The sequence below is a fragment of the Anomalospiza imberbis genome, chromosome 7 (genome assembly GCF_031753505.1).
Source record: "Anomalospiza imberbis isolate Cuckoo-Finch-1a 21T00152 chromosome 7, ASM3175350v1, whole genome shotgun sequence".
Taxonomy (NCBI): domain Eukaryota; kingdom Metazoa; phylum Chordata; class Aves; order Passeriformes; family Viduidae; genus Anomalospiza; species Anomalospiza imberbis.
Genome location: NC_089687.1, coordinates 18078436 through 18105729, shown reverse-complemented (window position 1 = coordinate 18105729; position 27294 = coordinate 18078436). Strand labels below are relative to the sequence as shown.

The 27294-nt window shown below is 35.9% G+C and overlaps 1 long non-coding RNA gene across 4 annotated transcripts in view; it reads left to right on the top strand.

Annotated features, from left to right (window-relative positions):
* The window catches only part of LOC137477077 (uncharacterized), a 220622-nt gene that overhangs the window by 17368 nt on the left and 175960 nt on the right, over positions 1-27294 (top strand). For 3 of the 4 annotated variants that reach the window (XR_011000786.1, XR_011000789.1, XR_011000787.1), the window contains exon 2: positions 19860-20004. This is a non-coding gene — a long non-coding RNA (uncharacterized lncRNA). Of the gene's footprint in view, positions 1-6769; positions 6824-19859; positions 20005-27294 lie in introns of those variants that run through there. The other variant, XR_011000788.1, reaches the window with a different exon arrangement.

The window sequence follows — 27294 nt, the reverse complement described above, 5'->3', positions numbered from 1 at the left end:
GGGTATTCTTGCTCATCTTTGAGATTGTAATTGGAGTTGAAGGTAATTTCCCTGCCTTCATGTATTTATTTTCCCCTGAAAATTAATGTAGAATTTTTTATTGTAAATGCTTCTGTATTTTAAAAAAATATTTATTTAAAATATAAGCACAGCTTTTTGTTGTCAGTAGTAGCAGACTTCTGATACTGCTTCTAAGCAAGTATAAGGATCTCCTTTTTTTCCTCCTCATCTTGGTTAAAGAAACATCCATGTTAAATTACATGTAATTTTAGCTGGTTCACTTGAAAATAAAAACAATTAGTTCTCTTTGCTTCATTGTATGTAAAACTATAAAATCCAGGAAGTTTATTGCTGTAAGCCAGTCATTTAGAATATTAGTGGAATAGAAATCAGCTGGGACAGGGTGATGTGTGTTAGAACCAAAATGGAGCATGCTGTTAAGAAAAAGGAGAGTGAAAAGGATTTCCTTCATGCATAAGCAAAGCATGTACTTTACAAAATGTAAGTGAAGGAAAATGTGAGTTTAATCAACTTCTATGTTGCGTACTTAGTTCCTTTCTATTCTGTCTCTGCTGGTAAAAATTTGTCTTTGCATGAGGTTTTTAGGTATTCTGTTCCTCTAGTAAGAGCATAGCAGAGCCATGTTAGGACAAGGAGAAGCTCTCTCAGGAGGAAAGAAGGACACAAGGCCAGCTTTGAAGGTTTGGGTCTCCCATGCTGCAGCCAGGCACAGAGCCAAACATCCAACTGATACCCAGTGCATCACATGTAGAGGTGACATTGGGTTTGTAATCCAGCCACAACAACATTAGTTAATGACATACTGAATTAGAGCGATCTGTAATTTTAATAAGTGTTTTATGGAAATAGATCCTTTAGTGAAGTTCAAGGGATTTTAGTTATTTTTTCCAATACAGGAAATTGTGATGAATTACATGAGAAAAGCAAAGCACAAGCATGCCCAGGGTTTGCATTTTCACATGTGGTGTATATAGTCATGTAATTATATGGGTATTTGCACTATGTGTGGATGTGTATCACGGGTACTTGTAGCTTGAAGCTTTTTGGCCAAGCTGTAACTGTTCCCTTTTGTAGTGCTCATTCTCCCTATCCTATTTCTCCTCCCCTATCTCTAAAACAAACCTGAGAGTGATAATGTTTACATTTAGGCATTTGGGGGGGATGCTTCTTGCTGACACTGCTTATGGTAGAGTTTGCTAACTAGGTATAGTCCTTAAAGGAAAAGGCAGATTCTGGCAAACATTCTGGCCTTTTCTTCCCACCTCTTTTTTGACTCAGCTTTTAGGCTCTCCAAACCACCCTGGGATTACTATTTGTGTAAAACTTCAGAGGTTTGTGTCCACCTGTCCCTTTCCTGTGTTCCTCCAACCCTGCCCTACTAAGTACTTGTGGGTGATTTGGCGGTTACCAAATGTAGTACATTCTGTACACTCTCTCCAAGCCCAGATAAATGAACAGTATGTGACCAGAGGAAATATAATCCATTGGATATTTACAAAATACTTCCTGCTAACCATAGTAGCCTCCTCAAATGAATCAACAAATCTAATTTTCAACATCCTTCTTTTTTAAATTGAATCTCAGCTGAATCAGAGGCTAACAGTTAATCTAGTGTTTTGAGTGTGCCAAAGTACTTCTATCACTTAAGGCCTTGCTGATATCTGCCAGTATTCTGTGTGTTCTGTGCCTCACAGGATGAAGCTAAAAACTGAGCTATTCTGTGTTTTTGTTTCATGTTCCAACCCCATCTAGGTCTTTAGCATTAGAATAGGTCTCTGACATGAATTTACCTGTGACCAAAGGGGGTGAAATCTGGTCCTTGTATTTGCACTGCTAAGGTATTGATCACCAGGTATGGTGAAGTAAAATGCAGTGTGTGGTTGCTAACATTGGGGAATAGCACAGATATATGCAAAGAACTTTCACATGTTTTTTGAAATCAGAGGGAGAACTTGATTTTTATAATTAAAAATACAGTTCTTCTGGTTCTATCCCTGTAATTAATCCTATTGACATCTCATTTTATAATTCCCTGCTCCTAACCTGACAGTACTCACTCAGAAATAATTTAACTTTGGAATTCTGTTATCTGCCAGTGACTCTCAAGACGTCGAGTGTTCAAAGGAAGGATACATAAAAATGCAAAATGGCTCACACAGAAACATTTGAAATAGTGACCTCATTCCTTCTTTGCAATCTATTCTAGTTTTTCTGTGATTCTGTCATTTATAGTGAAAGTACTTTTTGCAGTTTGGAGGATGAAGAGAATCTTTTATCTATATAAAATGAAGGTAACTTTTAGAGCTATACATATAATGGCCCTTGTGATATCATAACCTCTCTCTTTAAACTCCAGCTCATCTATGTTTAAAAACAAACCAGAGACTTTTTGAACAGTTATTCACATCGTGCATCCTGCTAGACAGGAAATCTATACTAATTTTTCCCTTCAATAAGAAATTTCTTTAAATTCTGCCTCTTGATGATAATGTATATAGAAAAATGAATCCTTAACACACACTTCTCCTGGCCTATGGATAAGCTATCTATTACCAGATAAAGACAGCTCTGTATTTTGTATTTTAGTAATATAGGATTCAGCTAATAGAGAGTTGTGGATGCACTGAAGTTAGAAAGTTCAGTTTATTTGGTCCTACTCTGTGATTCTAACTAAGGTTTAACAACCCTCTTGAATGGTTTTTGTAGCATTAGACAGGATGTGGTATAACATAACTTTATGCATTAATGCAAAGTGCTTGTTTGCAAGCCATTCAGGATACAGAAATGAACATATTCACTGAAAAATAAACATATACACTGTATATTTTGAAATTCGTATTTTACAGCTAATACACTTGCTGTAACTATATGGAGGAACACTTATACTATTTTGTACATTGTGTAGTGGAACATACTCTGCTGACAATGTGGAATTCCCCCTCCATGGCACATCTTGGAAATATTGTTGAAGTTGTGACCTGAGGTGTTACTGTGATTCTGAATCTGCCCTGGCATTGTGCTGAGATGATGCAACCTATGCCAACATATGCATACAGTAAAGAGCATTCCTGCCCTTTGAGACGAGAGGAAAAAACCAGTCTTAGGGAAGAACTGAAGGGAAACAAACGGAACCAAAATAGCCAGGAGAACAGTTTGTAATTACTCTGGGGCTTGTGGAATATGGTCCTGACAGTTCAGACATTTCACACTGATATTACCATTAGTTATGAAGATCACCATGTGTGATGGTAAAAACATCTGCTCTAATTACAATAGGAAAATAATTCTTCAACATCTTTGTTCTATATTTTGGAAATTTCTTTGCGTGTTTTAGTATAAGAAGTGTAGGTGGTAAATTTCTCGTCTTGCTGGAGAAATTAGAAAATATAGCAGTAGCTTTTTGCAAGTGCTATCTCTGGCAAAGAGACTACTATTAAACATATAGGATGAAAATATTATTTTAAGTTGTTTAAAGCTCTGCTACTGTGTATCAGTCTTGAACTTTTGGTGGCCTTGTATCATTTTGCAAAGTGTGGGAACTGACAGCGTAATGCAAACACTTCCAAAAAGGTAATATGCTTACTAACTTTAAAACCCTGTAAAAAACAGAATTGCTTCTTTTTCTAGGGGGAGAAGTGGGTGGGGGGAAAGCAGGGTTTTTTTATTTTGCTTATGTTCTGCCTGTGGTATGAAAGTTAGCTGCACATGGCATTGAAAGTAGGACCTAAAGTGTTGTTTTTAGTCTCAACAGAAAGGCCAAAGAATTATTTTTCTTGTGCAAACCCTCAGCCCTTTGGATTATACTTAAGGCATTATTTTAAAATCGGTTTTCCCTCTTTGTAATTTAGGAAGACTCTTTTCCTTCATTTAGCTGTAAGGCTTTCTTATGGGGCAACATGATCCCATGTTCCCAGACATAATCCCACTTATCACAGACACATTTCTGTATTACTGCAGGTAACAAATCCAGCACTGAGTTCCAAAAGGTGAAAATAGCCCTAGATCTAGGAAAAAAATCATATGTATTTGAAACACAAACAATACACTTTTCTTTTTTCACTAAACTCAACTGAAATTCTTTGGAAAATGCTCTTTGTATTCTGCCTATGATAGTTTGGTCAGAAAACTTTAATTAGTTTGTAAGGATTTTTATTATTTTATCTGTGTCCATTATTTTTTTTCCTCAGTCTGTGAATGTTCTCTATTTTCACCATCAAATAGCTTGCTGGCTATTTTTGTCAAACACGAACCCTGAAACCATTGCACTGGAGTGCTGAGACTATCTGCCCATTCTGTCAACAGGATGAAAGTGAATCTCAAGCTTTTTTAATTACAAGGATAACATGTTCGCTCATCTAATAATGAAGATGGTTAGCAATTTTAAATTTTAATAATCAATTACTGAAAGTAATTCTCCATTAAACCACAAGAGAGCCATTAAATCTCAAAAGATGGAACATGCTGTATGTAACAGTAGCAAAATTTCTATTTTTAAATATCATTAGGGAATATCTGATTTTCATTTCTCTGCTTTTCTTTTACCTTTTTCCTCATGCAGACCATCTCATTTTCAGCAGGAAGACAGCACATGATCTTATAAATAATAAAAGAAAATCCTTGCAAGACTTGAGCCAATGTCTGACATATGTGCTGAAAATCTAATTTGTTTCAATCCAGCATATTTTGACTGAATAATAAGTAAAGTGACTAATTAACATCTTAATACACTGAGGGCTAGGTGGCATGGTGGACTTGGTACACTCTCATCTCAGGAAACCTGAGTTCAGATCTTATTGGCATTGCAGGTGCTGAACAGAGTTTGGTAGTTTCTCTTTTACAGCTTCTACCTAAAACCATAACATTAAGTACTACTGACACCTTCAAATATAAGTATGTTGAAAGCTGGAAAGCAGGGGTACTACAGCTCTCAGACATCTTGGTGTCCTTCTGTGACGATGCCTATCCAGTGACAAGCAAGTTGGCAAACATAAATCAGTTGTTGCTTCCAGCAGAAATAAAATAACCCCAAAGTATTGAGGCAGGACATAAGCAATTGGTGTGGCTTGTCTAATCTGATAATTAACCATTTTTCTTTCTGGAGTTTTTAAAATTCCAAGCTAAAGAAGTGGTTTGGAGTGGTTTATTGATATTGGACTAAATTTAAAAACATATTGTGCTTTAGTATGCATAATAAAGCATGATAAATTTATATGTTCATTTACTTGGTATGGGGGAAAGGATCTGAAACAGTTTGAGGGCAAAACAATGATACAACTTCAAAATGATACTTAGTCTCCTGATAGAGTAGACACTGATATTCCAGAGCACATGCACCTTTTCAGAAGACAGTAGTGTATATTAAAACTTAAAAGGTTCCACTTGATTCTTTGAACCTTATCACTGAATTATCCAGTCTCAGTGTGTCCGATGGCCAACACTGGAGCCATATGTGCAGTTGAGAAGCTATGTCAGTTGGCACTGGTTCCCTGCACTCAGCAGGGAAGGTCTGTGTTTCTGATGGCCTGGCTTAAATCAGAATGTGATCACATCTGCAGAAAATTTATCAATCTTTTCAAAGGAGCTAATTTACCTTAGGAGACAAAGTATTTTTTGGAAGTAAGGTGGAAGAAGGTTTAAGTTTTGTTTGGTTTGGGGTTTTTTGGTGGTTTTAAAATTTTGTTTTGTCGGTTATTTTTTGTTTGTTAGGGTTGGTTTTTCTTTTTCCTTTTTCTTTTGTGTGTGTGTGTTTGGTTTTTTAACCCATACTATTGTGCCACCAAAACTCGGAAAAAAATGTGTTCTGCTTGTCATAAATCCTGCTGCTGCAGCCGTGAGGAGTCTGGTTTAGTAATTGTGGAGGAGGGAATTGTCTTAACATAGAACTCTGCATCAGTCTTAGGGCTATTATCATTCTCTGATATTCACTTTGCTCTTAACCTGTGTTTTTGTTAATATAGAAAAAATTATTACAGAAAACTGTGGTGCTCTCCTATATCTTCTTCCAGAACTTCAGGTTACAAATATAAATTGAATCTTGAGGTAAAATTTCCACATATCTGAAGGCTAAGTAATGAAATAATGGTGTGATGTTCAGCTTTTTGGTTAGTTTTAATAAATTTCATTCTCCATCTCAAACTTTTCAATAAGACTGTATTGTATCAGCTTATTTCTTATCAGGCTCCTAGGAGAATGACAAAAAAAACTTTTTTGAACACAAAGCCAGTCCCAGTGTCTGAAATAGAAGCAAAACCCCTTCAAAATTAAATATTGGTGGAGAACAATTGCTCTGAGTTTAACTTGATTATGTTCATCAGTTAGGCAATTTGAAAGAAAAGGTGATTGGACCTGTGGAGCGAAGGGGAAGTATTAACAAGGAGAGGAGTGACAAGGTCACTAACCTTCATGCCACAGAGAGAGAGACTGATAATTAGCATTTGTGAAACATTAAGGCAATGTTTGGGGGTAGAGGGTTAGTGAATAAACTGTAATATTCCCAAAATGCTGTTGTCACTGTAGAGCAATGAATATTAGTCCTGGTCTTGTGTCCTTTCTTCAGCTCTTTCTCAATTCAGGGCTGAGAAGTTGCACATGGAATGGTTCTTTTGTGGAAAAAATACTCTGCAATAATTAGCAATATTTCTATTCCTTTTATCAGTTCTTGGTTCACAGTGGTGAATTAGCTGAACCTGTGGATAGCTTTGTTAGTGGTATAAATAATTTTAGCAAATAGTTTCAGGCATAGTTATGACAATTAATGGCCATTTTCTGTCTTGACTGCTCTGTGATTGTTGGCTTCCATTAGGTAAAGGATGACTTGGGAGCTATTTTATTCCAGTCATGAGTTTTAATTTAAAAGCAGAATCTTTTACTGTGAGTGAATTTCTTGATGTGTGATCTTCTCCTAACCTAAGTAGTAACATCTTCATGAAATTTTAAGGAAATCTGGTAGATCACAATTTAGGATATAGATGCACTGGGCACCCCTTAAATCTTGTGTATGTTCACAGTACATTTTTGGAGAAGCGATGTGTTTTCTAGAACAGTTCAGATAGTCCCAAGGGTCTGTGAGGAAGGAACATCTGCAAGGTGTCCTTAGTTTGCTCAAAATGTTCTGAAATCAAGGCAGTGTCTGAGAGCCTCTTTGCCCACATTTTTGATGTGTTTGAAGGCCTGGAGCTTTTGTGGAGTAGGTCCACAGGGTCTCTTAGGGTTTTTGGCACTTGGGTGTATTATCTTTTTAGTGCTATTGTTTTAGAAACCATTAGAGGGATTAGATCATCCTCCCCTTCCAAATTAATCAACTGAAGCTTTTATAGCTTTCAGCTTAGAAGTTTCGAAGAACAGAAGTCCTTCTTCAGGTGTTTTGACTGGGTTCTGGCTTCTCATCTTTGTTTAAAATCCAAGTCTATGTAGTTGATTCAAGTGAAATTTCCAAGAAGGGTCATCTCTTCTACTTACAACTGTGGAACATCACGAGTACAGAAGCACCACTGTCAGTGCACATAGCTGTATAAATATATTTGGACCCTCAAGTTTTTTCTTAAGTTTTTATTGTACTTATGCTCAGGGAAATTTTGCTTCTGGACATCCTGTCTGTACCTGGTAATGCCTGAAGAATTGCTATGCGCTATTCTTTTCCGTTGGTTTGGTTTCTTTCTTTGGGTTTTTTGCTCACCACAACCTTAACTGTTTAACTCTTCTTGTTTTCTTCTTCTGAAATGCTTGTCTCTCCTCTGTTATATTTGAAATTGTTTGTGGATTTTAAATATATTTTTTAGTTTTTGCTCAAATTGTATTTTTTCTGTCTGTACTTTTAAAAACTTGAAATTTTTTACATCTGATGTCCTCTATGTTCTATGCAGCTTCCCCGTTGGCTCTGCTAATCTGGCTGGTAACACAGCTCCTACTTGTTCTGACGTCCCCAACCTTGTTCTAATATCTTTTCAGTGCTTTTTCCTGTTTCCTTCTCATTGTAGAGTGAACATAATTTTTGAGGTATGGAGAGAAGATTTTAAGTGTATGCTTACACAGTGCAATGGCAGGAATCCTAGAAATGCAGAAACACAGCAAAGTTGAGCACAGCTTCACATCAATAAGTGTTGCCCAGGCACTGGCAGTACAATCACAGTATTGCCCTAGAGTTACTGGGGAGAGCCTTATGCCAGGCTCCAGGAGGGAGAGATTAAATGCTTTTTAAATTGTGTGAATGGAGATGGAACAAATGACCAAGTATGTCAGTTGCTGTCCAGGGCTGCACATGAAGTGTGGTGTAGAGAGGTTTTTTCATGCCAAGAGATAAATAGTGCAAACTTAGTTTAATTGAAGCTATGTACAGAAGTATGTAAATATAGAAGGGGAAATCCTTGAAGCTACATATGCAACAACATAGGCTGTTTCTATTAGTTAAACAGGGATGACTTCTTTTTGTTAAGGTGTGACTAGGACTTTCTCTCTAAAGATAGAGAATTTCCTAGTCTGATTTCCTTCTATTGTATTCAAATAGATAGGATTATGTTTTGTGTAATAAGTCTGATGGCTTTCAAGGAAAAAAAAAAAAGAGCTACTTAGAGAAGTAAGACCTTTATCTTCTAGCAGTTAATAACTCAGAATAAGGCAGTGCTGAAGTCTAGCCATTCTTCCTATCCAATCCTAGTTACTTACAGTAACAAACCAAGAGGACTTTATCTGAAGAAGGAAATCTTATTGGGGACATATATGTGGGAGAAACTGACTCTTGAAGATGAGTTAAAAAAAAATCTGTTTTGTAGTTACACACAGTGAATTATTAGACATGGCAAGGATATAAAAGCAAGCCGTAAGAGGGAAGCAGAGCCTTCAATATTAGCAAAAGGCTGAAATTAGGAAAATAGATTTTAACAAATTTTGATGAAAGTTTGATTAAGTGTCCACCTTGTGCTAAACACGTGCACAGGCACAAGCAGCTGAAAGGAATACTGCATAATCCATAGTTCAAGTTTGAATATCAGCATGTATTTTTTTCATGATATTGTTCCACAATAAGGCTGATGTTGCATGAATATGCACATTTTTTAGGTCTTGCCAAAGATTGATGCGATTGTATGTTCAGCTGACATAAGATTTCTTTATGGTATAATCAGAATCTAAATTTTGGTGAAGGATAGGATTTGAAGAATGGGAAGGGGAAAGAGCTGATTTGGATATTCTGAGATGGATACAGTTGTTGGGGGAATAAGTTTCATTCTACACTTCCATCTTCCCAGGATATCCAAATGTATCTATCCCTCATCATTTTCTCAGAGTGCGTATTAATTCTGCATTAGACACCTGCTTCCTTCAGCTCCTACACTGTCTTTATAAGCATTAGCTCAGGCACCTATCTGTACTGCTGAGAAGATGTACAGTGCTGTGGCTTATTACAAGGAGAGGAAGGGTTGATCCCAAAGGGAACGGACAGAAAACTTTTCTTGTCACTACTGCTGCTGGAGTTTTGGGTCAGGAGTTGGTTGATAGCTGCTCCTTGAAGTGAAGACTTCAATGGATTTTCAGTCATTTCTCTTGGTTGGAGCAAGAATCCCCTTTCCAGGTCTTGGGGCAAGTGCCTGTTGGTCAGCAGGGTGGATTGCTTTATCATTTACAGGTTGACTGGACATTGCAACAGTGTGTTGTACTCAGTGAATGTGATTTATGGAATAAAGCGAATAAAAAACCCTACAGCTTTTCTCTGCTCTGTTTCCAAGGGAAAGGCTTTGAATACAAACATAAATTTTTATCAGTACCATCCACTGCCTTCCTCTTTGGTCCTCATAGTATATGCTCAAGTGTAAATACTAGCATTACATCGTGTTCTGTATTTTTCTCTACATCCCTGTTTCTTCTCCCACCCCAAAATCCCAGATATAATAAATTGATGCTGTTTTGTTTTTTTTTTTAATTAAGACAAAGGTCCAATCTGCAGTGAAGACATGTAAAATTTCTGTAGCATAAATTTAAAACATCTAAAATTGTTATTTCTTTTAGTGACTTAATGAAAAATGCTCATTGAGTTTGAGGCCAGGGATTATCAGACTGTGTGAGATCTCTAAGTTTTCCTTAACTTTCTTAAATTAAACTATAAAAATTACCCCTTTGTCAGTGCAAGATTTTCTTTTTTTCATATATACTTGCATAAAAATCTTCAGGTCTTTGAGACAAAATGTAAATTCAAGGACCTTGACCACCTGTGGTCACCAAAGTCTCCATGGAGCTCTTTGCAAGAGGAAGAATGTTAAGGCCAATGCCTTGGTCATATGGCTTAAGTAAGTACACTTTCTAAAAGTATCAAATGGGAAATCTGTACTTCATATTATTTCCAAAATTACTGCTTGGTGATGATGACTCCTATAATAACATTCAGCATGGACCAGAGAGGGTTAAGCATAGACTCAGTCAGAAACCATTTACTTCTCTCTATAGAGCTATCCACCGTGTGCTGAACATGTGCACAGGCACAAATAGCTGAAAGGAGTTCTGTGTAATTCATAGTTCAGGTTTGAATATCAGCATGTATTATTTCATGATGAAAACATTGCATATCTTAGAGGATTTTGCTGTTTGTCTTGTTTCTTTAAGAAGAATTCAAAGTACTTGAAAAGTGTTTGCTACTATTTTCTGTATTTTTTTTTCTTCATTTTTGCCATAAAAGAAAGAAAAAACATTCAGGAAATATCTAAATATCTTCTGCTGCTACTCAGTCTGCTTCCTCCAGTCCTTTTTCATGTGAACTAACATCAAAATATAATCATGGAGAAGCAAATGCCATTCTTGTGTGATTCTTCTATTCAATAATGCTAAAATAAAAATTGCTCAATGTTCATTTGCTCAGACATTGTACTGCCTTCTACCAGCCTGTTGCTGTTTAGTACACATATATTTTGATAAGACATCTCTTGGAGGCTTATATTTGTGGGTAGGGAAAGGATGAGAATATATGGGAGGTGATTAAATTGCTTCATTCAGCGCAGCTTTGCATTTAAAGGCAGGCCTAAGTAAACAGCAGGTTACATTATTTTCAAGTTAAATTTGTATACTGGATATCTTTTCAGCTGTGTAGTTATGTTTAAGCACTTGCACAAGAATGTAGCTGTGTAGTGCTCATGGGCAGATTTGGACAGAAGCTCATGTGCTGTGCTGGGATGTGCCAAGGGAGTGCAGCTCATCTGAAGAACTTGATAAATGTTTTAGAACTTCTCTAACCCAGCTGGTTTAGTTTGTTTTCCCGTTTTGCTAATGAATTCCCTGTATGCTGTAGCCTTATAAATAAAACCAACTTCACTGTAAGCTGAAACTAGCTTTCTCTTTAAAACCCCATACTACAATAAAAATTGAATGCAATACACCAGGAATAATACTAAAGTTTGTACTCCATGTGTATTATCAGTGGAGACTACTGAAATGTGTTTCCCTGTATTAAAATTAAATGTTTACCTAAAACAAAAAAATAATGAGTAAATTGTCATTTTCTACAATGCTGGTATAATGATTGCTACACATACGTAATATAGAAGACACATGACATCTTTCAGTCTGATTGTGATAAGACATAGTGTTTTACTGCCAGATTGCAGTTTTGTTAAGTAAAACTTGCAAATCACACCACCACAAACTTTGGAAATGCAGCTTTAGCATTGTTCTGTGTTCAATAATTAAATACAAAATGCAAAGAGTTGCCTTCTTGACTTTCAAATCATACTTTTGCCACATCCAAAATGAAACACAACTGCAGGGTACTAATAAAAGTAGGCATGACTAGGCAAGGTAATTTCCTCCAGCATTAATCTTAAAATCTTTAAGAGTCATCAGAGTTTTATTTCACTGGTTCTGGTTTAAATGGCTGAGTTTAACAGCACATTAAAACTTGCACTGGGGATCAATTTCAAACAAATGCTCCCTTTGCAGTTGTGCCTGTATGGAGAAAAAAACAGTCTGATCAGAAATTCAGTGCGTTTTAAACAGGTTTTGAAGTGACTCTCCTGTAAGTTTTAAACTGGGCTGGGTGCTTGATGTCCCCTCATTTGTTAAGGAGCTGTTTATTTTTAACAGTAAGTACTCAGGACAGTGTTTTCTTCTGCACTGACTGCCTGAGAACAGAAGGGGTGGGTAGCTCTCACGGAGCCCGTTGTAAGTAACCACAGCTGAAGTCCTGCTCTGCAGTGGATCACTCATAAGAAATTTTATTTTCTTCTGAGTGACAGTGGCTAGCTCAGATTCCTAAAGAATCAAACACACTTCTTATTTGCAAATTCATTGTCCATCTCTTATGGGCTCCCTTTTGCTGGAGGGTGGTGGGATATAAAAGACCCTAATTTAATTTCCTGAGTTAAGGAAAACTCTGAAATGGGCTCTTCTCCATGTTTATTCTTTGTCTTAGAGAGGAGATAACTTCATTTATGCTACAGCTGAAAATAGAATAAGGCAAGGAGAGATTGTGTCATGCAACTCTTGTTCATTTCTGTAATCCTAGTATGGATAACTGCATATCCTAGTCAGTGGAAAGGAGAGCAAGGCAGCTCTGTTGTACAGTTGTGGATGCCATCTTACGCCTTCACATTTGGAGATTATCTAAGCAATGAAATCAATAGGTAAGAATAAATTATTGTGAGAGCAGCCACACTTCTATATAAATAGTTATAGTGAAATATTTGCAACTGTATACATGTGGTAAATATAATCACAGTCTAAACTTCTTGTTTCTGAATAGCAATATCTGATGTCTGAAGGCAATATTTGAACCAGAGGATCAAGCATAATTAAATTTGACTTCTGCTGCTTAGTAATATGTATACAATTTCAAGTTTGTTTAATTTTGAGTGAATTTTAGCTGACATCATTGCAGAAGCACTCAAGTATTTTTGGGGGGAAATTAAAATAGCTCTTTCTAAGTCTTACTTTGCCTTTTAGTTTTGATTAAGCTAATTTGGTGACTGGTGGTACCTTTGTGGCAGGTACCTCTGTGACAACAATATAAACATCTTTATTAGGGCCATTTCTCATTAAAAATTATGGGAGAAAATGTATACAGCTCCTGTCCTTGGGAGGAACTTGCAGTCTGGTCTGGGATGTTTTTTTTCAAATTTTTTCTGGTTTCTATTTTGTGGATTAGTCTCTCTGCTCCAGGGCTTTAAAGTGTTGTATCTTTTATCAGTCACAACTGTCCCTGCTCACCTCATGCATTCAGCTGACTCCAGGCAAAGTCCATTTATTTTTACTATTTTCTCATAGGTTAGTAAAGGGTCAATTTTGTGAGCAGCAAGCAGGTGGCTTTATATTTATCTTCTGGATTTTCCACTACATTAGACATACTTGTCTTTTTCTTTCTAACTTGGAAGTAGCAGGATTATTAGAAGAAGGAAGAAGACAAATTTCTTCAAGGTCTACTGCCTACTATTTGTAGGTGTTGCCTTCCATCAGAAATATTTAAGCACCATCTGCACCAGTTACCTTAGCAATAATACCACCCTAGTTAGCCAAAATGTGCCAGTGTTAATTCCAGCTTCCTCCTTTGTTCTGACAGCAGCAAGCATTGCCTCTGCCAGCCTCTGGCATCCTTAGCAGTTGGAGCTGTTAATTTTTAAGTCACTACAATAAGTTGTCAGTGATTATTTTCAGACAACTTCCAAACATGCATATTAAGTAATTAAATTTTCAATAAATGTCACTCTGTTATGCAGCCCTTTCCTTGTCCTTCTGTATTAAACCTTTTTTAAACTGATGTGTCAATAACTAATTTTTTTCAGCTGTTCTAGATCAACAGTTATTTTCTGAGCTGCAATGTAAAAAACCCAAACTCACCTCATTTATTCTCTATACAAAAGAAATGTGGCATCTGCAGAAGTCACTTACTTGCATTCAGGTGTAATAACCTAGTTTCTAATATTACTTTTCTCCTTTACTACCACTTAGAGATATAGGCTTATATTTCTTCTGTTTTGGGACTTTTGAATGTATCATGATGCAAGACTAACAAACTTTTACTGTGGAAAAGAGTCTTAAATTAAGAGACTCTCTTGTGCTCAGAAAGTGTAATTGAAAACAATAAACTTTTCAAGAATATAGAAATATTTCCTTTTAAGTGTCAATTTTTCCCTTCAAATATTGTTTTGAGGAGGAATTTGTTTTTATTGGGGCTGGGGCAGGTCAGAGCTCAATCCATTCAAAAGGCTGTTTCTGAGGGATTTTTCTCTCTAGGTTTCCTGGTATAAGACTCTGACATTATTGTTAGTATTACTTAATTTATAAGTCTTATGTCATAAATGCTAGACTTCAACAGTTGTTCAAAGAGAACCAGACTATATATATAATAATTTTCAATTGTGGACTTGACAATGTTCGTTTAACAGCTGAACTCTGTTCTTAAATGTTTTTTCCAACCTAATTCATAAGATGGCTTGGGTTGGAAGAGATATTAAAAACCATCTGAATCACCTAAATGAGTCTGTGATTCATCAGGATTCTACTAAGTCCTGCTAAGAGGATGGTGGCTAATAATTATCAGGTACTATGGAGTTCAGCCGGACCTAAATAATCTTCAAAGAATTTTTTTTGTTTCATGTATTTTCTTGTCCCAAAAAACGAAAGTGAAAAATTGTTCTTCCTCTTGACTAAAACTATTCCTGAAAAGCAAACTTTTCCTTTAGCCCATAGCTCCTAAAACAGTGCCTACTAACATATTTGACAAAGCCTGGCATGGTCCTAATAACATATTTTTGACAGTGGTATTCCCTGAAGATAAAAATCTTTCTGTGCCCTGGCAAGCTTATGGACTTACATAACATCCATGGAACAAATTTCTTTTCAGCTGTCGGTGAGGGCTCCCTTAAACACCACAAAACAGGTGGGAGCAGGTAAATAGGCATTTGGGAGAATGAAAGCATAAAAGAGTTGTTGCACTTGTTGTTCTGTTTTCTAAGATGGCATTCTGTATTTTACATGTACATTTTGGATGTTCTAGCAGACTTTCTTTGCCTGGAATATGTAGCATAAGATGCTACATTTGTTTGTCTATAGAAAGTACATATTATGACTGGAAAAGAAAGAGACCAAGTATTTCAGAACTGTGCTGTAATACATATGCATCAGAGTGCAGAGCTCATGTAGTGTGTGCTATCCCAAGCCTTTCCATTCCTGATTGTGAGCTCTTTCCAGCACAGCTGTAATGGCAAGTGCTGCATCCCTGCCAGTTTTCAACTTGCCTATCCAAATATGCTCAGACACCTTTCATGTAGCACTTTTGAGGTAATCTTTTATAAGGCAATCCCTATGTTACTTCTTTTTAAAACAAAGCAACTTTAAAATTAATAATTCAGCAGAGCCACTTTTTTTAAGCAAATCAACATCTTGACTTGGAGATTGAAATGTCAAATGTCTAAGCCCCACTTCTGGAGCTTTACAGCACAAGTCTTGACCACATCTAATCCAGAACAGTGACAAGGCGATTGCATGCTCTCTTGATGTCTTCCTCAGGATAGGAAATAGAACATTATAGATTTTTATGAAAAAAGGTACTGAATATCCTAGTTTTCATGTTAATATCATTTGGGGATAGGACGTGCAGACAATTGATCCCAAAGAAATTCTTTATGAAGATAGTTTACTTTGTTGTATGTGTTTAATATGCAGAGGAAGAAATTTTGTTCACCTACCAGCTAAAATACAAAAAAACAAAACTCTAGAGTGACTTAAAAAAAAAAAAAAGATACAGTTAGATTTCCCCAACCTTATAAGATGAGCTTATAAAGAAAACATAGGTACCAGTGCTATAGAATTTTACTGATTAAAAAAGGCCCCCCAAAACCATAAAAAACAAAAGAAAGCTCACATCTTTTACTTTTATAATTGTTTTTGTGATTGCCTTACTTGGAAGTATTACAAAAATTTGCATGAAGGCATGAGTCCTCATTTCTAAAGGCTCCCAAAGGAGGACCTGTGATATAACAGAATTAACATTAAGTTAATCACAAGGGATTTGAGGTGAGCTTTAAAGTGCTTCCAAGTCTTCTTTATAGTCCACACAATTTTATGTATAGGGTACATGACCCTAAAGGGCACAGTACAGCTGTTGTGACACTGGATGTAGAAATACCTGACATTTAGGGGTCTCATTTGTGATATGAGACCTCTACTTTGACATCTGACTGAGAGATTTACTGATAGCATGAACCATCAGATCTGATTTCCTTTATTTAAAGACACCTATAAGGTGACTATCTAAATCAGTCAGTAAGAAATCCTGATTACAAGCAGTATTGAAGCACTGCATTAATTTTTCAGACCTTGAACATATACCTTTATGTGATATTTATAGGCTTAAGTTTTCTCTTTGTGTTCAATCCTGGGAGCTGATTCTTTACAAAAAGCAAAACATGATATTCTTTTCTTGAAAGGAATTTCTTTCCATTGGTGTGAGTAGCTCAGCAGAAGAAACAGCAGTCTGACTGCCAAAGACTTGAACCTATATCAGATCCCATGTCTCCTTTTTCAGTGAGAGACCTCACTGTTACATTATACCTAGGTTGCTGTTCCCTTCCTTCTTTGCAGAAAAAAAGTGTGAGCCTGAAGGGAATAAGTAGGATTCCTGATGGGGTATTCTGCTAGGAATGGGAAATCTGTGCTCTGCTCCTTGTTCCAGGGACTGCTTTTGTTTTGCCCATTAACAGTTTCATATGAAGTAGGTGGAAGCAGATTCCCAGTGAGCTGTATGAATATATGGTTGTTCAGTGCTCAAGAATGAGATGCTTCTAGGTGTATTTAGTAACAGAACAAGTGTCTAAGTCTCCATAGTCCAATGAATGTTGTGAAGAAATACCTGAACTGCAGACTAAAAGAGTGAAACCATAATATCTGTGGCTACTCTGGCTGTACTAATCATCACATCTCAGGAAAGCTAATGTGATCACTTTGCTTCTAATATTTGAGATGCCCTGGGATTATGGGCTGTTGCCAGTTTAAGTGTAGGCTGTGTCAAAATGTAGATACTTGGTGTTGTTTCAGTCTTGTAGCTTTTGACATGTCTACATTTGACCAGAAGATACACTAAGGGAAATCTACATGTTTCCGAAGTGACAGCTGAAGAGCAGATAAAATATTCTAGATTTTCTACAAAAATACCTGTAATGGAGTGCAACTGAATCTTATTCCTGGGTGAGTTTTGGACACCTATGGAATTAAGCAAACATCTAAGGGTTGGTACTGCTGGGTTTCCTAAAAGAAATCTGTCCTGTCCCGCACCAGCCTGCAAGTATGTAAGCATGCCTTACTGAAATGGAAGGCAAAGGATAGGCTGGGCTTACTGGCAGATGGCTGAGCTGTCCCCTGGGGGAGGTAAGAGGTATGAATTTGAACTTTGTCAGACAAAAGAGGAAGCTGATACCTTGCCACGACTTAATAACACACTTGAGCGTCTGCTCAAAAGCTCCTGTTGTGAGTGTCTGAGTTGCAGGGTGGATACTCTCCATAGTGCAACTTGCAGTCTTACTCCCTGAATGTCAGTGGAGTCCTTCTGGATTTACTGTGGACTTAAGGTTCTCTCCAAGGAAGCCCTGCTGAAGACCTCACTCCTACCTGCAATCAGGATATAGCTACATGAGTCTGGGTTCCAGTAGGAAGGGAGATGATTGATGGGCTGAGGTTGTCTCACTAGGCTACACCATGGATTTTGATAATGCCAAGGTTGCAGGTTTGATCACTGTATGGGCCATTCAATGATCCTTGTGGGTCCTTTCCAACTCGGAATATTCTGATGCTGTGACTTGCAGTACATGAGCAGTTAAAGTGCTTGAATACTTATGAAGTCCTGCTGTGCTTTACACATATATATTTTTGTCTGTGAATTTGCATTGCTAAGTGGTATATGGACAGATCAGATTTTTTTTTAGCATAGTCTATGCTCAGCATACACTACAATATCTTTGTGAGCAGGGGTGCAGGTTTTCATCCTTCTTCAATGAGTTCGTGTAACAATCATAATGAAGTTCTGTTCATAGAACAGAATGCTGTTTTCAACATGTGTGTTTTTCTCCAAACTACTGAACTTTGAGCTCTTTGGAAGACAGTCAAACCTTTGCTATCTGTATGAAAAGGGCTTTATATGGCTGAGACTCTTGTGTTCCTGGTGTTTGGAGGCTAGTTTAAAAAGTAATTATTATTGAAATAAAAAGTAATATTGCAGCTGTAGTTTTCCAGTGAGAATGGGAGGGAATAACAAAACTTCTTTGTAGATTTATGGGGAAATTAATATTAAATATTTAATTGTAAGAAATGTAAATCTTCTACTATGCTTTTGTATTGCAGAGACATGGAGTTTTCTCAAGGTGAAGACATATAACTTGTAAAAATTTTCAGGATGATCCCTTTATTTTGTTTTTTGTTTGTTAAATCAAAGGTGGAAATGATGATGAAGTAAACTTCAAATGTCTTTCTTATGTTTTAGCTCCCTAGTACTGTATGAACAGCTCATTCAGGCAATTGCTATAAATACATAGTGGCAGACAAACTGTACAAATGAACTTGGAGCTAAATATATATGAGAGTGTTTTGCACAGGTTAAAGGAGAAAAAGAAACATTTTCCTGTGATATCAAAATACAGCTTGATTGAAGATATGCACAGTCGTTCAAGCACACATGATTATTGCTTGAGCTTATGAAAATGGAGCTCTTAATATCTGTTCTAACCTCCATTAGGAATATTATAGATCTGCAGTCTGCATCTATATTGGTTATTTAACAGTGATAGTGCATATTGTAATTGATCTAGATAAAGATGTAGTGTAAAGTAGGCAGATGTGCTTAAACCTTTTGTCCCCATGTAGTCATATCGGCAAATGATGGCTTAATCTTTGAAATAAAATTTGCAGCTCCTCATTGTGGCTTGGTATAACTTTTAAGTGCAAAATTCCTATGCATCTTTATTTAAAGTGACAGAGCTCTTATCAAATAATGCAGATAATTAAGTGCTGAAACTGAAAACCATGTCCAAGTGAAGAATTCTGCTGATTTTGTGTGTGTGATTGTTTACAGATTTCCTTCTCCATTTGCTCCCAAAGAATACACTTAAACACTCAATCAATGAATAACCTACAGCAGTTTGTTGTAGATTCAATAACGGGGAATGGTGCATTGTACGAGGATAGTCAGATATACCCATAGGAAGTGTCAGTGGTCAAAATGCTTCCATTGCCAGAAGGTAGTCTGAAAATGGTCTAGAAATTCAATACGGCATTGACCCTACATTGTATACATGATCTGCAGTCTGTTTTTCAATCTTATTTGAACTTTAAAACCAGATATTTTAATCCTAGAATTTATAATATATTTGTACAAATTTATATTCTGGATTAAAACTATTTGTCTATAGCTAGACGTTTGAGGTATTCATGTTTGTTTTTTCCTCTATTTCTATATACAACCTTCTTGGTCTTTTTTAGCATAAACATATTTCATGACAGTGAAGTTTCTGAAACTACAGTCTTAGAAAATTTATGCACACTCTTCTTCATTGTCAGGTATCTCTTCCTGATACCAAATGTTTTTGAAATGCATAACAATACCAAATTATAGAAAATGTGTTTCTAGACTTACTGAAAAGCTTTAGGTCCTGTTGATATGAGAAATTGTCTTGATTTAAGAAATCTTTCTGCCTTTTTATATAGATGTTTATTTCAATATTTCAAATTGAAACAAAATGTGTACATTAAATTTTAAAAATATTAATTGAAGATTATAGGTCTTACACAGGATTATAAATTAATTTTATTATATAAAACTAAATGTGTTTCAATCTATGCAATTTTTTTTCTCAGTTTTTATTTAATTTTTTTTTTAGAGTGGCAGTGTTAATTTTCTTAATAATCCCACCTGGGACCCTGCCTACTCCCTATGCCCAAATGGATCTTATGCTGCAACTTGGATGCAACAAAACTTTCTGCTACTTGACACATCACCTTCCTCTGGTCTACTGCCTATTCTAGGTAAGTCAGACAGACTCTTTTATTGCGCAGTGTGTTTCTTGTTTTCTAAGTTGCCAGTGAAAATCTCGCTAAATGTGTGCTGCCGTGCCCTGTGCTTCAGACTCATGCATATTAAAGTGAACATTGCTAATAAATACTTGGAAAAAGTCATTGCACTGAGTGCCTTGAGTTATGCATATGACCATAAAGTGAGATTACACCACTTGCGATTTTTAATGTACAGTGTCACAGGCTGGTTTTCAAAAATGAACGCACAGCTCTAGCATTTGCCTCTTAAATAAAAGTCTACTTGTCCTATTAAAATATCATCCATCAACTTTTTGGTGTAATTCAGATTTTTAAGAAGACCTTCCTCCCTTGAGGTTGTGTGTATGATGAAATATTTTAACTGTATCTTATTTAAGAGATGCAAATAAAACCTTTCAGCTTTTTCTGAAGCCTAGAAGTGTTTTGTTTTGCCAGCTGTCTATGAAAGTTCAGTGCTTAAAATGTAAGGAGCCTGACTTTTTTCTGTCTTGTAGATCTTTGAAAAATTGGTTTATGGCATGTCATACATCATGTATCTAAGACATATGGGAATAGTTAGAGATTAAGGTAAATAGACAAATTGAACTGCTTTAAACCATTTTTCCCTGTTTCACTTTTATGAAAGAGTTTATGAACAAAAGTTGACATTAAGCAATCACAATAGGCTATTCTATATGTTTTAGACAGTGGTAAAGACTTTAGTGTCAGAAAGTGTTGCATCACTGATGCTTATATCAATTTGATTGGTGTCCAAGTTTTAAAAATGTTACTTTGTCAAGTCATAACCTTTTCTGAGTCTTTCATTTGTCATTGTTTTGATGATTATATCTTAAGGAAAAAAAAAGAAAAATGTTCTGTGTATTGGGAATCATATCATGGCTCATAAGGCTTATCAATTTTTTGGATAAAATTAGCATTTTTTTGTTTTATGTAATATGATTGAATAGATGCTTTGGTGTAAAGGTTTCAATTTAAAGACAAAGATTAACAATTTTGCTCAAGAAAAGTTTGTTAGAAATACATTTTAATGAAACATCAGTATGACTTGCAAAGTCTTTAATGAGAATACTTATTCACACATAGCCACCATACTCTGGCTGTTATTGTTGATAACAGTGCAGCAAACTGCGGGCTTCCAGACCAAAGGAAAAAATGTCAGGTGACCAAGAAAGGTAATTCAGAGTATGAATTTGATATAAGCAGACGAGGACTTTTTTTTCCTAGTCTTCAACAGCTTAACAAAATGGGGCTATTCTGTAGACGTCAAATAACTAAGAGGGAATGGACCTGTTTTGCCTATTTGTGTTTTTTGAATCTCTGCAGAAATTTAAGAAATGAGAAACAAAAGGGAGTGTGCATGGTTTAAAGTGCTGTTTCCTTCACTTTGCGATCTCACAGCAATTATTTATGTTGTCATTCTGAAGGATTGGGAGCTGGACTGAGTGTTTAAGATGTTGCTAAGGTGCATTGACTGCATCTAAATATTTCTGTGTACTTATAGGAAGCTTTAGGGGAGAAACAACCAAGATACAATATTTTATTTCATTCAGATCCTTTGGGGCAACTTGGTCAACTGATCTTAAATTAAAACACAGTTTCTTCCAACTGTCTACTAAATATAATGAATGTTATGTGTTTACAAGTTTTGTGTTTACTTCTTTACAGTATTTACTTATTATTTGATTGTAGGGAGAGTCTTTCTAATATAATTTATAGGTCTTATTTTTTCTTGGTTTAGTACTAGTCTTGTAACTAATAGCAAATTTGGTTTATTTTTGCTGGATGCACTAATTGACAATACATCAGCAATTTCTCTGATCATGCTATAAACCAGTGTTTTCTATCAATCTGTTTATAAACCAAAAATGTTCTGGGATATCTATTCATTTGCAAAAGGTGATTTTAGTCTCAATACAGATCAGGGACAAAAACATAGAAACAAACGATTTAATGCTGGGAATGTTCATTTCTGTAGCAAGGTAAAAAACGTTGCTTTGTAGCTATTTTAAGTGGGTCACTGATTGTTTTGAATTAGAGGAGGTATTTAGGACTGTTTTTATGCACAATGTAAAAACCCAGGCACTGATTATTTTTAGTTCTATGGGTGCAAGTGCATACTCTTTTTAGTCTTTGGTGGGGAACGTGCTTGTTTCTTGAAATCAATTGCTATTTATCTGTGTATCAAAATTAGCTATAGCAATAAGGTAACAGAACAAACCTCTACACTATGAAAAGAAGTTTTAGGTGAGTTATATCCCTTAGATTACTGGAGAAATTATTATTTTCTTGATTAAATTTGTATAATAAACTATTATTGAACTAAATTGTAAAGATTTGTGTACAAAAGATATATTTGCACTATTTGCAGCTAAGGCTACGTCTCTTTCCCTCTTTTTCTTCGTATTGCGTATAGAAAGAGTACTGATAACCTTAGCCAGCCACCCAAATGTTGCTCAGTTTAAGCGAGGGAGCTTTGACACTTCAATCGCAAGAGGGAGCTGTTGGAGCTCCAACTGCTAGAACTGCGCACCTACGTATTGCCGTTTTAATCGATACCGCTCACTTCTAAATATTTAATGAAATACATTAACAATTATTAGTTTCCACCATCACACTCTCTGACTACCACTGACATGCATTTTCTGAGAGAAGTATGAAAACAATAATTAAAGTGAATAAACCTATACATTGACAGTAATATATTTGGTGTGTGTGTGGGAACAACACCCAATCTTTTCTCCTTATGTTGGTGACAAGCTTAAATCTGCTTCAAAGCAAATACTCTTGTCAAGCAGTGAAACATGACTTGTGTTATAGAAACCTTTGTTATTCATTTATGTTGTTGTGTATCAAAAGTCTGAGGGTACAACTTTTCTACTGTCTCTCCTAGGAAATTAAGTGCACACATGAATGTCATGTGGGGAAGAATGTCAGTTTATATGAAAATTGAAGAATTATCAGTGTTTCCCCTGCAGTTATGCACAAAGGCATCATTGTCAGTTGCCTTTCTTAGGCCTTCCCTGCAGGCATGATCAGACTCAAGCAGACAGCTATTTTCCTTTAATTTTCCACAGCAAGGCAGTAATGCTTATGATTATTGTGAAGTCAGGAAAAGTTTAGTTTCATCAAGTGACATGTAGTGTTGCAATTAGTTACTTAAGCACTTATAAAATTTTCTACTACAGTTTCTGGCTTGTCAGATGCAGCTAAATATTAGCATCTTGTATTAAACAGGAGGGTGAAAACTCCTAGCAGAAAGCCCAGCTGACAGCTCTCAACATGAGCTGAATGATCACTCACAATTGTAATCGATTCTGTAAGTACTGAACACAAACCCCCAGGCAATTGAGGAAAATAGGATGATGAAGGACTGCAAACTAATACGTTACACATCTTCATTGATTAGTCATTGATTAACCATTATTTTTGTGAATGACAAACAGCTAGTGGTAAAGTAACTGAAGCTGATGATTTATTTACACGTTAGACAGAAGATGACTTCTTTATTCAGCTGATTGTGAGCTAATGTGAAATGAGAGCACAGCAACAGTTTAAGAATAAAGCAAGGTTTATAATAATTTTCTTTTTTGACAGCATTCCTAGATTCTAAAATGTTTTTACTGGGAAGAAATTTAACTAGACTTTAAGCAGCACATAAAATTCAAATGCGTGTTATCTACGTGGTATCTGTAGTATAACTACATTTAAAGAGATCATTTTATAGACTTGGTATTTACAAGGATATTGATCTGTGTTTATTGAACTTTTAATTTAATTCTGTTTTGTCCAGTGCCTTATTGGCAATTAAACAGCTGCAGAAATGGCAGAATAATGGTTTGCAATATACCCATCTTTATTATTCTGAAAATATCTCTAAACCTTATCTTTGAACACCTCATGGTAGGAATCACATAATTAGGAAACAGTCTTAGCATTTGAGATCAGGGTTTTTAAAACATATATCAATCATCTAATTATTATCAGCTCCTACCAATACAGTATGAAGCAGAACTGATTGCAGTGGAGTAGCGGGGGGTGTTGGACTAAGGTTTCTGCCAGTCCAGAGGACTTGTGTTGAGGGTCCAGATGACGTTTCCCCCTTCTGGTGTGGCTTTTTAGTTGTGTGGGGTGTTTTTTTTGGGGGGGGTGGGGTGTGTTCTGGGTTTTTTGGTGTTTTGGTTTTTCTTTTAAATGTTTTTCTTCCCTGAAAGGGCAACAAATCTATTCAATCAGTTTAAGAAAAGAGGCTTAAGATACTGTCTGTTTGAGGTTCCCTGATACAGCGTACTCCGGCTATGAAAGTGTTGTGGACAACGCCTGTTATTTATTAGTGACAAATCATTAGAAATCTTCACTTTTGTCTATCACAGCATTAATTGTGATGAACTTTGTGTAAGCATGTGGGTATATGTCTTCATAGGAATTATGTTCCAAGTTAACAGTAATTAATGTGCACTTAATCTAGAGTGCGATGTGTATTAAGCACTTATCAGAGAGAATTTCAGTAAAAGATGTATGCTTTCAGGAAATATGGATGTAAAATAACTATTTAAGGGAAATTTATCACCATTTCAAGATTTAAAGGTAAATTATTGTATCACAAACTAAGTAAAGATGGCAGTATACCATAGTATACTACTGCAGTTGAAGTGCAGATGAGCTTGATAATACCTTTAGTAACTGTCTGTTATTAGACGAAAAAATGTGCAGTTCTGTTGTCTTCTGGTTCTGTAAATTAATACAACTACTTAAACACCAGATTCCTTCCCCCATTTTATGGAGAGAACTTACTGTAGGTTCTAATGCTCTGTATGTGACTTTGAGAGGCTTGCTTACAGGTGGATAGCAAGGGATGCCCAGCTGGTATCTTCTGAGCATGTTTAGTATGAATATCTGCTAAACTGTTAGCTTCATGTTGAAATGTTTGTCAGCTGGAGCTAAGCATGATCTTATTTCAGGGTCTGAGCATTTTTCACATTAAAAAAATAAACCTCTGTGCTCTTTGTGTTCAGGTTTGTAACTTGCTTACAAAAGATCTCCGGGACAGTGATGAATTTATGCTATTATTACTTTTGACTGTCTGCCAAGGAAGTTGAACCAGTTTGCCTCCTGGCACATCAAGTCATCCATCCCCTAGTTTCAGGACTGGGCAGCACAGCAGAAGCATTTCACCAGGCACCAAGTTGCTGCTAGCTAGGCAGTTCCAAGTTATGAGCCCTGAAATGATGGTGCATACCCATTTGACATGTCTTAATTAAAAATCTCCACCTCCTCATGGCTGATCAGCCCTGTGCATTTCCAAGGAACTTGCAGAACTTCTGCCCTCCCAAGCACAGCCTTGTGCTGCACGATGAGCATTCCTAACTGAACACTGCTGATTGCTTTAACAAGTCTGCAAAATAACAAACAAAACATTATTTTGCAGTAAAACCAAAGAGAAAAGCCTTTAGCACAAAACATGAAAAGACTTACTTCTGTTGCTCTTATGTGCACTTTCAATATATATTTCTGGTTCCTTATATAAAAGTAAGAAATCCAATGAATCCTTACAGAATTTTGTGTGTCATACTCTGTTTGTGTTACCCATTTAAATTGCCAATTAAGGGCACTATTCACATGAGCAAGAGTTTGACGTGGCCTACTATGTAAAGCTGGCATATACTTTGTAATTGAAGAAAAGAAAGCTCTTGGATTTTGCGTCTCATTCTGATTATCACAACTACACATGGGGTACAATATGTCTCAGTGTCTTCAAGCATATTTAATATCTTTAAATTTTTAAATGAAAATGTAGCTGTCAATTTTAAACTAATTTGGATGGACAGCAATAAAATGCAAACCTCACTTCAAATTAGAATTTTCAGTGAGGATTTCTAATGGAAAGTAATTGCTGACAATAGGAAATGACAAATTACTAATTACTTAGTTCAATTAGACTTTTGTGCCTTTGGTCCTAAGTGGCAAGCATACAGCAAATCTTGCACTTTTATAACAATTAATGACACTAAAACTATTTAAACTGCCAACAGATGTGAGTAAGAAGACATGAATTGAAACTTACTTAATTTACATACTATCCCAATTTTATACCAAGTAAATGGTGTTTAATTTTTATGTTACAACTAAATACCACTGGCCTAGCATGATTTCTGCAGAACTTCTCAGAATAAAATAGTTTTACTGAAATGCTAGTGCTAATGCATTTTTTCCTCTTATCACAGCACTATTTATCTTAAACTGACTTTAAAAAATATAGTGGCAGTGAATGGAATATAGTTTTTTTGTGGAGTTTGTACTTCCTAAGGAGTTTTTCTAAAATGGGCAGTAGAATTACATCCAGACCACTGTGATGCAAAACTTAAAATTCTGCTTCTAATTTACAGGTGATTGTAAAAGTTAATCTAGTTCATACCACTCAGAAGCAGTCAAACAGTCAATGTATTTTTAATTCTCATTCTTTAATAAAAAGCTTCCAGAATATGTGGGTTAGATATTGTTTCTCGATTCATGCTATGCTGACTTAATCCATTTGTTAGCAAAGACTGGAGTCCTCATTCTTTCTCACATTTTGCAGTTTAACGCTTCTGAATTGCTTTCAGCTATGTTTCTACTGAAGAATGGTAAACTTATAGTGACTGCAATGGTTTTGTGTGGTCATTAACGTATTTATACACATGTATGTCTTCTCTGTGAATTTCACCTTAATTTCCACACTTCAAAACTTCTAGCATTGGATACCTAGTTAAATGGTCAAATTAGCCTTTTATGCCTTGTGAACAGGTAGCTGCATTCTAAAGGATTCCATGTGATAGTTATGACCTCTTAAGGTGTTTAACAGTTTTGAGAACTCACCACTTAGGTTTGATTATATGAATGCCTACCTAATATTGCACAGCAATGTATTTTTAGTCAACCAAAGAAGAAACTTATACTAAATCATGGAGTGATTAATCCAGCAAAACTCTGTTTGACTTTACAGATTATTTTACAAAAGTCTATTTCTAAACTTCTTTCCTTAGCTTTCTTTTTGTTTTGCCTAAAGGCAGCATTTAAAAAAATTCATTAATCTAATAGTGATTTATAATAACTTAATTTGCCAGAGAAATATTCTTGTCCCTTTTTTTTTTTTGCAAGATAGAAGGAAATAGAGGCTTTTGTATCAATGGATGTTCTGCAGAAAAGATGTATAGAGAGAAGATAATATGCTTAATACGGGAATAGAAATAGGAATGGCTTTATAAAATATAAATGAGAAGGCTAGAA